The sequence below is a fragment of the Neomonachus schauinslandi genome, chromosome 6 (genome assembly GCF_002201575.2).
Source record: "Neomonachus schauinslandi chromosome 6, ASM220157v2, whole genome shotgun sequence".
NCBI classification, from domain to species: domain Eukaryota; kingdom Metazoa; phylum Chordata; class Mammalia; order Carnivora; family Phocidae; genus Neomonachus; species Neomonachus schauinslandi.
Genome location: NC_058408.1, coordinates 126,256,653 through 126,266,141, shown reverse-complemented (window position 1 = coordinate 126,266,141; position 9,489 = coordinate 126,256,653). Strand labels below are relative to the sequence as shown.

At 38.5% G+C, this 9,489-nt stretch overlaps 1 pseudogene; it reads left to right on the top strand.

The window, feature by feature from the left end:
• The first annotated feature begins 7,606 nt into the window (after window positions 1-7,606).
• Window positions 7,607-9,049, top strand: LOC110589472 (annotated as a pseudogene).
• The last annotated feature ends 440 nt before the right edge of the window (window positions 9,050-9,489 follow it).

Below are 9,489 nucleotides of genomic sequence, written 5' to 3'. Positions count from 1 at the left end.
CAAACTGTGTTTTTCTAAGCTGAGATCTATTGAATAATGTTTACATTGGTCCCCGGGGAAATGTGTGCTCAGCCATTCAAGACAGGAGGTCAGAGAAGATGGCCAGGATGCGGTAAGTGTAAAGAAGACCGATTACGCCTGGGGCCCAGGCTCTCTCTTTGGGGTCCAGTCCCAGCGTTCATCCATGTGATTGGCATCTAGTCCACTGAAGTTCTCCAGGAAATGATCTTCCACTTGAGCAACCATTTACTTGATACTATTTGCACCTTTTTGTTTTCCTGTAGTCAAGTTGGTGGCCTGCTGGGATATGTACCTTGCCACCCAACCAGGGATTCCTAATCACTAGTTATTGCATTAGTAGGCTCAGAGATAGAGCTTGGCTTGAAGTTCTGGGTGAGATGAAACCTTTGCTTTGAACCAAAGCTCTGGGGCCCTGCATTCCCCTCCACTGGATGATGACTATCTGCGTCACTGCCCCAGGCCATTCATAACGAAGGTGCCTGGTTTTTAGCCACAGACAGTTCCTTATATGTCACCTCTCAGCTCTGGCTGGCCAAGAGCGGGGCAGGGCTTTAACCAGAATGAGGAGCAGCATATAATTTCCCAGCTGTTCACTGCACAGTATTATATCATAATTGCAGGAAGTTTTTATTTTTAAAACTGGATTTGGGGTACATTTATTTGCCCCAGTACCTCTGCCTGAAGGCCAAGTCCTAGGGCTGCCATGGTTACTAGCACACTGATTCTCCTCAATATTTTCTTCTGGAGCCTACATAGTGTGGAACAGTAACAGCATCTTTGGTCATCTTTGTTTCTTTCTTTTTTTTTAATCTGGCTCTGAGATGCTGAAATCAAAGTTGTTCTCCAGCTTTCACCTTCCCTAGGAAGTCAGGATTCCACTGACTTCCTGGGCAGCCAGGGGATTTAATCTCCCATGAGAGGATGACAGAGTGAGTTATGAGTTAGCCTGTGGCTATGGGACACCTATTTCATCTGGGCCTTTTTTCCCTTCAGATTAGCTTTCCTGAAACAGTGTGCCCCATAGTTAGGCCTGAGTGTGTGCAGCTTTTTAAGACACTTTTCATGTATACTATGGTCAAGCCAGACAGAGAAGTCATGGGACCACTTCCAGAAACCTTTCCGCTGTCAGTCCTGTCAGTCTCGTGACAGCTTGCGGGTTGTGCCAAACACTTTCTATGGGGAAGGAATCCCAAATTTGAGTGGGTCTTTTCCCTGGGCCTTATACTAGAGAGGCATTTGTAATAATGGAGAGAATCCTTTTTTAATTTTTGCTTATTGTGTACACTCTTTTTATGAATGGATCTTGTGTTCTCTAGCCCTCCTTTAAAGAACCTTTGAACTATAAGAATAAACTATTCATCTGTCATGTATTGTTGCTGCAGATAGATAATGATTGTTGTGGGAAATTTGGGTCATTGACCTTTGTGCTTTCATACCTAGAGATGTTTCCTATTCCCATGAGCTAAAAGCTGGTTCCCCAAAGTGATGGATGTGGGTTTTCTTACAAGCCCGCTGGTGGCAGAGTTGAGGAACAGGGAAGTGGTGTTGTGAAGTTGTATAGAAACTACTTCCACCTAAACTCTCCTTGGAGTGTGCTTCCCAGTGCTCGCTCAGGCTCTAAGTCTATCCCTCCTGCAGGGATGTTCCTTTTGGCAAATATACACTGTAATCTTGAAGTCTAAATTTATATGTGAATTGCTACCTTTTTTTAAAAAAAGAAACCAAATAAAATTATTTTACTATCAGTGATTTGTATTTTTTCCTTATGTCTCCATTATTTTCTGTTGTCTTAACATGTTCCTAAGGCTGTCTTGCCCATTTCAACTAGGTAACCAGTTTATTTTACTAGTTTAACTCAACTGTAGAGGCTTATCTTACGCTCTTCTCAGAATACTGCTTCCCAGGTATAAGAATTTTGAAAGCAGGGTTAACACTTTCTGACTCACAGAATTTAACAAGGTATGTTCTGATTCTTGGTGGGATGTGGTCAGCAGCAGAGGAGGAAAGAGGGAGGCTGGAGCGTTGTGCCCTTCAGAGGCTGTCTAAGAAGGGAGGAGGTGGGGCGGTTTTACTGAAGCAGAGGGAAGGGACAAATTGTACAAATTATAACTGGCAGTGGTATGATGTAACTAACTTCTCTAATTCAGATGTTAGTCCAAGAGCCAGGGCTGGACCTGCTCTCCACAGCTCTCAACCTTTCTTTCCTGGGGAACAATTTCACAGTGATGTTGGACAGCAGGGCTTGGTAATTGGGAGTTTTGGGGAAAGCAGCCCTTTACTGGGTTCCTATGGGCTCCAACCCCATAGTATTCTATGTCTGCTGCTGCAGACCAAGGAAATTTAACTAATTCAAACCAATTATCCTGTAGGTCTGGGTGGGTATTAAAATAAAGTGATTTAGAACTAAGTCATTTCTGCCTCTTGCTGTGAAAAAGGAATTTTGTGAATTAGAAGTTGTGATCTCTGGTTGCTTTGTGATTAAGCCCCAGATGTGTGCATAGAAGGCTCTTTGTGATCTGGCCCCCACTGACCTCTACAGCCTGGGTCCTTGAATGTACCTTCTCTGTGTCCCTTAACATATATTGTTCCATTGAGCTGGCTAATTTTTTTCCCCTTATAACTTCATCTTTCCTTTGCTAACTCCTGATGAGTCTTCACTTCTTCAAACAGGTCACCCTAAACTGTTGGCTCAGGTGAGCACTCCACATTTCTGCCTTGGAACATTTCACACACCTCACTTTACCTATTTAATGTCTTTCCTCACTAATGTTCAGCTCTCCAGGGGTAGGGACTGTGATTCTGCTCTTTCTTGGGCTGGTATCTATTGCTCATGCCTGGCCCATATGAGTTTTTGGTCAGTTCTGTTGCATGAAAGAACAAAAGGATGAATGTGAAATGCAGGAAAGTGAGTAGTGGGGAAAAAAGGACATAAAAGTTAGGGTAGAGTGTCTATGTGAGGACTTAATGTGTAACCATGGGAAGTTACCTAACATCTCTGAACTTGTTTACACATCCTCACGGGGCTCTTCAGTGGGTTCAGCAACATATTTTTATGCACTTAGCATAATGATTTCTGCCTGGTGATTGTTGGGGTGCATTTCTGCCTCCCTAGAGTGGGGAAGGCTGATCTAGGGTTCCAAGGCCCCTTCCCACTCTCAGAGAGAATGTGTAAATGGGGCAGTGATTTCCAGTAATGAGAATCTCATGAAATCTTATTTTTCATTATGGATTTTAAAAAGGAGGAAGAGATAGAAAATGTGTCTGCAGCTATAAGGTAATCAAGTGTCAGTCAACCTTCTTTAACCCAAATTATCTTCCAGGACCTCACATACCACGACATTTGAGATATTGCTGCTTCTAACAGTTAATATTTGTAGAGCGCTTTGCATTTACCAAAACATTGACATGTGCACTGAGGATGTAGTCAGTTTTTTGTAGTGATTAAGGGGTTGGGTTTTACATTTAAACAGTTATAAAGAATAGAAGAGGAAGAAAAGGTGCCAGACCTGACCAAAACACTACAAATAGCTACCAATCTTAAAAATATCAGTGCAAAAGTCTACTAACACATGGCCTAGCATCACATTAAAAATACTACACCACCACCAAGTGAAGATAATCAGGAACACAGGAATAGTCTAACACTAGGAAATCTAGTAAAATTAACCATGTGGGGTGCCTGGGTGGCTCAGTCAGTTAAGCGTCTGTCTCTTCATTTCAGCTCAGGTCATGATCTCAGCGTCATGAGATAGAGCCTGCTGTCGGGCACTGCACTGGGTATGGAGCCTGCTTAAGATTCTCGGTCTCCCTCTCCTGCTGCCTCTCCCCGCCCCTGCTTGCACATGCTTGAGCTCACTCTCTCTCTAAAAAATAAAAATAAAAAAAAAATTCACTATGTAAATAGAATTTAGGGAGCAATCACATGATGTCTCGTTTGTATAGAAAATGGTTTTGATAATTAACATCCATTTTTAGTTTGTTAAACTCTTAATAAAATGGGAATGGATGACTAGCTCCTTAGAGAAAACATTTCTCAAATCAGGCTAATTGATAAAAGACTAAAAGGATCCCCATTAATACCAGGAATAAAGTCTATCTACCATTACTAGAATTAGAAAAAGGGAATGAGATAAGAAAAAATTTTAAAGAAGGCAAATTTGTAGATGAAACAATTGTACCTGTAAAGTACAAGAAAATTTCCTGAACGAGATTGCAAAAATAGAATTATTCATTGGTTAGGTACAAATTTATTAAAGATTTTATTTATTTACTTTAGAGACAGCGTGAGCGCGGAGAGGGGCAGAGAAGGAGAGAATCTCAAGCAGACTCCAAGCTGAGCAAGGAGCCCAACATGGGGCTCGATCTCACGACCCTGAGGTCATGACCTGAGCTGAAATCAAGAGTCAGATGCTTAAACAACACCCAGGTGCCCCACAAATTTATTATTTTAAAACAATCAATTGCTACCCTATATAAAATAAAAAATATAATGAAGACAAGTTTTTGATAATAAAAAACCAGGATAAAATACTTGGGAATAAACAAGAAATTTCAAGATCTATAGAAAAAACTTCAAGCTGTTAGAGGATGTAAGGTTTTTAATAAATTAACTTTTTCTATTTGAAGGAAGAGAGAGCAATTATCCCAAAATCAATCTATACGTTTATGAAATCTCAAAAATATCAACCAGGTATTTTTTGGAACTAAACTAACATCCCAAATTTGATAGGGAAAATTTTAAAAGAATAGTCACAATAGCCCTACCTAATGTTAAAATATAAAGTCACAGTTATTGGAGCACCTGGGTGGCTCAGTTGGTTAAGTGTCCTTTTCTGCCTGGTGGGGATGTAGTAAGTTTTTTGTAGTGATTCCTGCTCAGGTCGTGATCTCAGGGTCGTGGAGTCAAGCCCCACATCCATCTTCATGCTCAGTGCGGAGTCTGCTTGTCCCTCTCCCTCTGCTTCCCCCCCCCCCCCCCACTCTGTCTCTCTCTCAAATAAAATCTTAAAATCACAGTTATTGAAGCTGAGTACTATAGCTTTAATAGATCAATTAAAGTATAAAAATAAAATGAACTTTATATGGAAACTTAGTACATGATAAAGGTGCGTTTTTCCTTGTAACCCAGAGGGAAAATATGGATTATTTGATAGAGTTTGGACAACTCTGGGGGAGTTGGAAAAAATATATATCCCTAGCTCACATCTTACACGAAAATTTATTCGTGGTGGCTCAAATATATGCACAGAGAATGTTAAACTGTAAAGTGTAAAATACCTCTATGGAAGGCAATGTGGCAGTATTCATCAAAATTCAAAACATAATTTAAAAAGCACTTTCACTACTAGGAATTTATCCTTCATGAATACCTCCCCCAAAGTAAGAATATGCATCATAGCAGTATTTTTGATATTTAAAGACTGGAAGATCCCTGAATGTTCATTTCCAAAGAATTTTTAAAATTCCCTTATTTCAATAAAGTGGAATACGAAGCAAGTGACAGAACACCATAGGATACTGCTGTTTGTGTGAAAATAGTGGGGGATGTAGATATGTGTCTTTTTTTTTTTAAATCTGTAAGCTATCTCCCAAAGGATATATCATAAGTGGGTAACAGTGATTACATCAAGAAGGAAACCAAAAGAGTATAGGAAAAGAAGAGATTCATTTTCACTTTCCACATTTTTGTACATTTTTTAATATTTTATACCATGTGCATGTATTATCTACTCCAGTTATTGTAAAATAATGTTTAAGGAAATGCAAAATAAAGTAAAAATGAAAAAGGAAGCTTTCACTTAAATAGTAGGGATGCTTTATAATCAGATAGAACCTGGTTCAGGTTTAACCATGCCACTTGCTAAAAGTCTAACTTCAAATTATTTCTTCTTTCTGAATGTCAGTTTCCTTGTTTATACCATATGAACAAAGAGAGAGCCTACTGGATGTGGTTGAAGTGAAGATTAAATGAGATTTCTAAAAAACTAAGTGCAGTATCAGGTAAATGTGAAGTCCCCAATATAAATTGTGGTTATTGTTATTATTTTATCATTTAATCCTCACGATCTTTTGGGAAAAAAAGAAGAAAGCCTGTTTTGGTTACCCCCACCCCATTTTATAAGTGAGGGAAGTAGGGTTTGATTCAGCAATTTTATATCTCATTTTCTCATTCACATCTGGATTCAGAAAGAAAAAAATTGTGAGATGTAAGCTCCCGATTTGAGGCAGCAATTCCAGTAAAGTTCATTGTCTAGACAATATAGGTTGCAAACCCTAGTTTTTCAACAATTGATTATTGCACATTGACCATAATATTGTTCTTCCCACTGACAACCATCTTATTATTCAGTAAAAGGTAATGTATGAGAGTGTGTGTAAAATAGCCATAACTAGACAACCACTCATGAGGCTAGTTTAAGAGTGCTCAGTCCTATTCAATCCACTATAATTAAGAGTGTTAGATTTTTTTTTTTTTTTTTTTTTTTAAAGAACCAAGGATAAGTGTGATAAAGTAACATTCTACTCTCCATTTCTTGGTTCCAGGGCACTACTGTATTGCATTACTGTCTGTTTTTTTCAATTGCAAGGAGTTTCCCAATCTAGAGAAGTTTGATCCAGGACACTTTTTGGATAAAAATAGCAGCTTCAGGTAAACAGAATGCTTTGTGCCTTTTTTCAATGGTAAATACAAATAAATCCACCGAAGTCATACACGTGCACATTCTGGACAATTTTTAGCTTCACTGAATTTATGGCGTAACTAAGTAATCCACTGGTGATAGCAAAGTCAATCAAATCAAATTGTTAGAACTCTCCAAATCTGAATGAAACGATTAAATCTGTGCACCAGTAAGATCAGGTAAGTCATCCAGGAACTATTTTGTTTGGTAATTGAGTACAATGCAGGTTTTTAAAGAAACCAAAGAAAGTCAATCCAAATCAGATATCATGTATTACCAGATGACAAAAGAATTTGCTTTTGCAAACTTTTGTTGATCTCCCCTTTGTAATACTTTTCCAAAACAAAATGTACAAGTTCCTTTCTTTTTTGTAAACTATTAACCATTATTAATTTCCTAATTCTTAGAACCAGGGGCCATCAAAAAGACGTTGGCCATTTTATCTTCTTTCTTCCTCTCTGAAATTCAGAACTCCATATACCCTTGCCTCTGTGCAGGAGATGGTTGGCTCCCAGTTACTATTTTCCATAAGTTCATAAAAATAACAGGATTGGTCAGCACACATTTTTTCCCCCTTATTATCTTACCCAATCATTTGATTAGTATTTTCAAAAATAACAGTTGATATGTTTTGCTTCTAATTACAATGATAGTAGGTGTTCAACATAAAAAGTGGAAAATGCAGAAAAGCAAAAAGCAAAAAAATGAAAATGTTACCCTACAGAGATAATCACTGTCAATATTTTACTGTATACACTAGGTGCTCTTGAGCCCTCCCATCACCCTTTTCTCTCCATCTGCCAGCCTGCCCTTCTCTATGGCACTGCCACCCCCAAGTTGGATTGAGGCCCAGCAGCAGGAGCAGAAGGAGCCAGAGCTGGGAGCTAGCTGTGGTCTGGGAGTCCATGGCCTAGTGTTAGGGAGGTGGCAAGAAGAAAGTCAGCTACTACTATGATGGTGATACTGGAAATTATTATTATGGACGGGGTCAGCCCATGAAACCTCAGAATCCTCATGTCCTGTAACTTGCTGCTAAATTATGGCTTATATAGAAAAATGGAAATATACAGTCCCATAAGACCACTGCTGAAGAAATGACAAAATACTACAGTGATGAATACATCAAATGTTTACGTTCAGTAAGACCAGATAACATGTCTGAGTATAGTAAGCAGATGCAGAAATTTAGTGTTGGAGATGATTGTCCAGAGTCTGATGGACTGAGTTTTATAAGCTCTCAACTGGTGCTTGGGGCTGTGAAGTTAAACCAACAACAAACCAACATGGCTATTAACTGGGCTGGAGGATTACATCATACTAAGAAATCAGAAGAATAGGATTCTGTTGTGTTAATGATATTGTACTTGCCATCCTTGAATTACTGAAGTATCCTCAGAGAGTCTTACATATTATTATTGATATTCATCATGGTGATGGTACTCAAGAAGCTTTTAAGCAGCAGATCATTTAATGACTACTATTCCATAAATATGGGGAATACTTACCTGGAACAGGAGACTCTAGGGATATTGGTACAGAAAAAGGCAAATACTCTGCTGTCAACTTTCCAGTGAGAGATGGTATAGATGATGAGTCATGGGAAGTTATGTAAGCCTATTATCCTAAAAGTGATAGAGATGTATCAACTTAGGGCTGGGGTGTCATAGTGTGGTGCAGACTCACTGGTGATAGACTTGGTTGCTTCAAGCTGACAGTCAAAGGTCATGCTAAATGTGTAGAAGTGGTAAAAACTTTCCATATGCCATTACTGATGCTTGGGGGAGGTGGGTAGACAATATGTAATGTTGCTCGATATTGGACATGTAATACTGCAGTTGCCCTCAATTGTGAGGTGTTCCCAGTGAATGGCCATATAATGATTACTTTTAGTATTTTGGACCAGACTACAAACTGCATATTAGCCCTTCAAACATGACAAACCAGAACATTATGGAATATATGGAAAAGATAAAACAGCATTTTTTTGAATATTTACACATGCTACCTCATGCACCTGGCATCCAGATGCAAACTACTCCAGAAGATGCTGTTCATGAAGACAGTGGAGATAAAGATGGAGAAGATTCAGACAAGAGAATTTCTGTTTGAATACCAGATAAACAGATAGCTTGTGATAAGGGCTTCTCAGATTCTGAGGATGAAGGAAAAGGAGGTCATAGAAATATGGCTATCATAGGAAAGTGCAAAGAAAACTAGAACTGAAGAAGACAGGAAGGAAACTGAGGACAAAAAAAGTAGATGTTAAGGAAGAAGATAAATCCAAGGACAAGCGTGGTGAAAAAACAGATACCAAAAGAGCCAAATCAGAACAGCTCAGCAACCTTTGAATTTGACAGTCTCCCAATTTCAGAAACCATAAAAAGGAGAGAAAATATTGGGAAGAAAGTTTTTTCCTTTTAAAGACTCCTGGCTTCATCTTATACTAGTTTGGCATGGACTGTGTTTATTTTCAAAATGGCTTGTTTTTGTTTTTGTTTTTCTTGGCAAGTTTTATTGTGACTTTTCTAATTATAAAGCAAAATTTCTTTTCTCCATCATGCTTTATGTAATAGTATTTAAAATTGATGTTACTGTGTCAAAAAATGATCTACTAAAGAAGTAAGTGGACTTTCTGAGCTGATTTTTCCATGTTTTATAATTCTCTTTATTAAAAAAAATTGTAGTTGGAGAAAAAACAAACTACAAAACTACAGTAATTAACACTGTATGACACTGGTGTATAGATAGACATATAGGTTGAAGATCCAGAAATAAAACCTCACACTTA